The 5,891-nt window shown below is 45.1% G+C and overlaps 1 pseudogene; it reads right to left on the bottom strand.

Annotated features, from left to right (window-relative positions):
* Window positions 1–799: 799 nt before the first annotated feature.
* LOC135567309 (cytochrome P450 2K1-like) lies at window positions 800–1,526 on the bottom strand (annotated as a pseudogene).
* Window positions 1,527–5,891: the final 4,365 nt, after the last annotated feature.

The following is a 5,891-nucleotide window of genomic DNA, read 5'->3' as shown; positions in this document are numbered from 1 at the left end:
ATAATGTCATTTAGCAGATGCTTTTGTCCAAAGTGTTAGAATTGCATCAATTCGAATCTGGTATCAGGATAAATATGACAATGAGTCACCGATTGTATACTATGTATTTTTTATTAGCTAAGCAATAAGTGGTAAATGCAGTTTTCGTATATACGGGCTCTCTGTCCCACCTTGCAGGGCAAACAGAGAACTGACTTGTTCCTGACAAAAATATTATAATATTCCCAGATGACAGTAGTAGTTCCTGCTTCCGAGCGGCCTGTCAGATTAGAGACTGGACGTGGTTTAAACTCACCCAGCCTATCGTTGATTGTTGTCGTACGAGCTGGTACCAGCCCCCGGGCGCTGCAGTTGATAGATTTAACTTGCTGTGTCGAGTATCTATACGCTCATTCCCTAGATACCGTTATCACATATCTGGTTTCTGTTAGTGTTAAGTTTGAGTTCTAACAAAAACAGTCTGTGGTTTGCTACACTACGTTCTGTATGTGTCTGTTTTTATGTTATTCTGTATTTTTCCATCATGAGAAAGGCCCATGGCCTTGAAACTGTTAACAATGTTTCAAGTCAGCTATGTTGCATAACACATACATGCATCCACACAAGCCAACAGCAGATAATATTCAAACACATATATGGTAACGGGCTATAGTGCATAACACAGAAACCTCATAAAAGTGACTTACAGATCATTCACAGCACCATGTTTTAAAAAATTCAGCATAGCACTTTGTTTGGCTAAAGTAAAGAAGTTGTTCTAAACAGTGTGTAATATACTGTACATTGGTCCAGACTCATCTCAGACCCGGCTCACAGCACACAGCTGGTGAGGTGAAGGGTTGAGGGTGAACCCCACGGATGGTGTGAGGTCCAGATCATCTTCTGTTACTCCAGGAGGAGGAGAGAAACGAAAGCGCTGCAGGAGGGAGGTGAAGAAGAGGAAGAGCGCCATCCTGGCCAGACCCTCCCCCAGACACACCCTACGACCTGGAAGAAGATAAAATGAGGTAGACAACATATAACAATTAGGTCTACATAGATTCCTATAGTTCACATATAAATATGTCAAATTGTACACACATTTTATACCATAAACTCTCTGGGTCAAAGCAATTCCCCAAACTCTTAATTTTAGAGTACCATAGAAGGATTCACTTACCCAGTCAGTATGGATACAGAAACAGTGGAACTCACCTGCAGAGAAGGGCATGAAGGCATCCCTCTTGGTGAATCGACCTTCCTCATCCAGAAAGTGGGCGGGGTTAAAGGTGTGTGGGCTCTCCCATTCGCTTCTGTCTTGTAGGACAGACGTCAGTAGAGGGAAACACAAGCGTCCCCTTCTTGATGAAATATCCCTGGAAGGTGATGTCTCGGCTGGTGGTGTGGGGGATGGCAATGGGTAAAATGTTAGCCAGTCTCTGGGTCTCATGGATCACTGCATCAGTGTAGGGCAGGTTCTTCCTGTCCTCTGCTAAGGGCTGACGACTTCCTATGACGCTGCTGATCTCCTCCAGGACCCGGTCTGAGACAGAAAGGAGGGAGGACCAAAGTTACTACCCTCAAAGAAAATGTCATCTTAATCTTTACCCTGGACATTTTATCATTTTTACAAGATGGCTTGATAACTGAATTAAGCTGGGAATGATACCTTAACCTACGTACCAAAACAGTTACCTTTTTCTGAACAGTTCAATGTTCTCACTTAGTGCATTACACCTTTTTGTAGTCAACAGCTACACAATAAGTAAATTGTGTAAATCACGTCCAACAAAACTGTTCGTTTCTGGATTGTTTGAACACTTCCCTCAAAACAGGGATAATGCCAACAAAAAAAGTGTTTGCCAAAACACCGCATTTCCCTGGCAAAATGCACTAACCCGATCAAAACCTGTCACTAAATTAACTATCAAAACAGTATAATTTGTCATAGAACAAGATGGTAATCTCAACATTCAATGCATAATGTCTCAACAAATACCAACTAACACCAAGTCAGGTGCAGATGGTGAGTTTAATAATAACCAACATAGCGAATACAGAACAAGATCGGCATCAGGACATGAAAACAGAACCAGTACTGCCTGATGACTGGGGTGGGTGAGGACTATAAGGAGGGAGAGTATTCAGGGTGGTGATGAAGTCCAGGTGGGCTTAATGATGGGAGCAGCTATGCGCAATGTGGGTTGCCAGGACCGGTGAGAGTAGACCAGCGACGTTGATTGCAGGAAGAAGTGAGCAGGCGTGACACTATCACCATCAATAGACAATATTTTCTATTAAAGAGTAAATGGTAGGATATGGTTATCAAACATTTACTAGAAATTAGCTGTATTCTTGTTCTCTCAATTAGCATTTAATACTAAAGCAGGAAGAATTTCACTAAACTAAATGTTATACTGTTTAGAATTGAAAAAGTGTTTGGTGGTGTATATTGTAACGCTTTACAATGCAGTAAAGATAAATCAAAGAGAAGAGATGTTGAAAGTGCAATTGTGACTGAAGTACTGTAAAACCAGTCACTGTACAAAGAGTTTACACGTTAATGGTAAAAGATATACCATTATGGGAGTACTGATTTAGTGTTGTTTTACATGCTGTACACAACAGAACAGGGCTCCGGGCAGCCGAGCGGAAATGGAGGAAAACTCGCCTCCCTGCGGACCTGGCATCCTTTCACTCCCTCCTCTCTACATTTTCCTCTTCTGTCTCTGCTGCTAAAGCCACTTTCTACCACTCTAAATTCCAAGCATCTGCCTCTAACCCTAGGGAAGCTCTTTGCCACCTTCTCCTCCCTCCTGAATCCTCCTCCCCCTCCCCCTCCTCCCTCTCCGCAGATGACTTCGTCAACCATTTTGAAAAGAAGGTCGACGACATCCGATCCTCGTTTGCTAAGTCAAACGACACCGCTGGTTCTGTTCACACTGCCCTACCCTGTGCTCTGACCTCTTTCTCCTCTCTCTCCAGATGAAATCTCGCGTCTTGTGCCGGGCCGGGCCGCCCAACAACCTGCCCGCTTGACCCTATCCCCTCCTCTCTTCTCCAGACCATTTCCGGAGACCTTCTCCCTTACCTCACCTCACTCATCAACTCATCCCTGACCGCTGGCTACGTCCTTCCGTCTTCAAGAGAGCGAGAGTTGCACCCCTTCTGAAAAAACCTACACTCGATCCCTCCGATGTCAACAACTACAGACCAGTATCCCTTCTTTTCTTCTCCAAAACTCTTGAACGTGCCGTCCTTGGCCAGCTCTCCCGCTATCTCTCTCAGAATGACCTTTCTTGATCCAAATCAGTCAGGTTTCAAGACTAGTCATTCAACTGAGACTGCTCTTCTCTGTATCACGGAGGCCCTCCGCACTGCTAAAGCTAACTCTCTCTCCTCTGCTCTCATCCTTCTAGATCTATCGGCTGCCTTCGATACTGTGAACCATCAGATCCTCCTCTCCACCCTCTCCGAGTTGGGCATCTCCGGCGCGGCCCACGCTTGATTGCGTCCTACCTGACAGGTCGCTCCTACCAGGTGGCGTGGCGAGAATCTGTCTCCTCACCACGTGCTCTCACCACTGGTGTCCCCCAGGGCTCTGTTCTAGGCCCTCTCTATTCTCGCTATACACCAAGTCACTTGGCTCTGTCATAACCTCACATGGTCTCTCCCTATCATTGCTATGCAGACGACACACAGTAATCTACTCCTTTCCCCCTTCTGATGACCAGGTGCAGAATCGCATCTCTGCATGTCTGGCAGACATATCAGTGTGGATGACGGATCACCACCTCAAGCTGAACCTCGTAGAGACGGAGCTGCTCTTCCTCCCGGGGAAGGACTGCCCGTTCCGCCCAGTCTCGCCATCCGGTTGACAACTCCATTGTGTCCTCCTCCCAGAGAGCGCTAAGAACCTTGGCGTGATCCTGGACAACACCCTGTCGTTCTCAAATAACATCAAGGCGGTGGCCCGTTCCTGTAGGTTCATGCTCTACAACATCCGCAGAGTACGACCCTGCCTCACACAGGAAGCGGCGCAGGTCCTAATCCAGGCACTTGTCATCTCCCGTCTGGATTACTGCAACTCGCTGTTGGCTGGGCTCCCTGCCTGTGCCATTAAACCCCTACAACTCATCCAGAACGCCGCAGCCCGTCTGGTGTTCAACCTTCCCAAGTTCTCTCACGTCACCCCGCTCCTCCGCTCTCTCCACTGGCTTCCAGTTGAAGCTCGCATCCGCTACAAGACCATGGTGCTTGCCTACGGAGCTGTGAGGGAACGGCACCTCAGTACCTCCAGGCTCTGATCAGGCCCTACACCCAAACAAGGGCACTGCGTTCATCCACCTCTGGCCTGCTCGCCTCCCTACCCCTGAGGAAGTACAGTTCCCGCTCAGCCCAGTCAAAACTGTTCGCTGCTCTGGCCCCCCAATGGTGGAACAAACTCCCTCACGACGCCAGGACAGCGGAGTCAATCACCACCTTCCGGAGACACCTGAAACCCCACCTCTTTAAGGAATACCTAGGATAGGATAAAGTAATCCTTCTCACCCCCTTAAAAGAGGTGCACTATTAGATGCACTATTGTAAAGTGGCTGTTCCACTGGATGTCATAAGGTGAATGCACCAATTTGTAAGTCGCTCTGGATAAGAGCGTCTGCTAAATGACTTAAATGTAAATGTAAATGTAAACAGATGTTTGGAAGCTGATGTCCCAGTTCTTCCATGGCCTACATACTCACCAGACATGTCACACATTGAGCATGTTTGGGTTGCTCTGGATCGACATGTACAACAGTGTGTTCTAGTTCCTGCCAATACCGATCAACTTCGCACAGCCTTTGAAGAGGATTGCGACAACATTTGACAGGCCACAATCAACAGCCTGATCAACTCTATGTGAAGTAGATGTGTCGCACTGCATGAGGGAAATGGTGGTCACACCAGATACTGCCCCTACCTTTAAGGTATCTCTGACCAACAGATGCATATCTGTATTCCCAGTCATGTGAAATCCATAGATTTTTCTCAATTGAATGATTTCCTTATATGAACTGTAACTCAGTAAAATCGTAGAGTTCGAGTGTGAGTTTAAAAAAATAATAATAATAATCAACGTTTCAGTAAAAGTGCCAGTTTTAGTGCCAGTTTTAACCAGCCGGCTAATTTTCAACCACAGTCCCTGGGCAGGATATAACAGCCTGTAGAAATTGTTTTCATATTTTTTTACATTTAGAAAATGCATTTAGTGTTATGAAAAATGGCACTGTCATGTGTACACTTTTGAAAATCTAAAACATTGTTCCAAATAAAATGCTTATACATGAATGAGAAAAACTGCACATAAAATATACACCTGTCCAAGCTGGAATGTTGGAACAAAATGGACAGTGGGGAAAGTCAAGCTAGACAGTGGGGAAAGTCAAGCTAGACAGTGGGGAAAGTCAAGCTAGACAGTGGGGAAAGTCAAGCTAGACAGTGGGGAAAGTCAAGCTAGACAGTGGGGAAAGTCAAGCTAGACAGTGGGGAAAGTCAAGCTAGACAGTGGGGAAAGTGCATTATCTGATCAACATGGAAGGATGTTGTTTTTGCAAATAGATTTTTTTGAGAATATTTCTAAATACTTTTTGTAGACTAGTTTCAAAAATATTTTATATTTATTATTAGAACAAAGATTATAATTGAGTATTCTACTCCGATCACTGCTTCCTTCTGGGTTTTTGCTCCACTGCTCTCCCTCAAGTTATGAACCTGTTGTCCTCCATGGCTACGGTATCCTTTATTACCACACCATAGTACAACTCCATATATATATATATATATATATATATATATATAACCTGTTGTCCTCTATGGCTACGGTATCCTTTATTACCACACCATAGTACAACTCCATATATATATATATATAT

The sequence above is a fragment of the Oncorhynchus nerka genome, unplaced genomic scaffold (assembly GCF_034236695.1).
Source record: "Oncorhynchus nerka isolate Pitt River unplaced genomic scaffold, Oner_Uvic_2.0 unplaced_scaffold_2159, whole genome shotgun sequence".
NCBI lineage: Eukaryota > Metazoa > Chordata > Actinopteri > Salmoniformes > Salmonidae > Oncorhynchus > Oncorhynchus nerka.
Note: the sequence above shows the minus strand (reverse complement) of the source record. Positions and strands in the feature narration are given on the sequence as shown.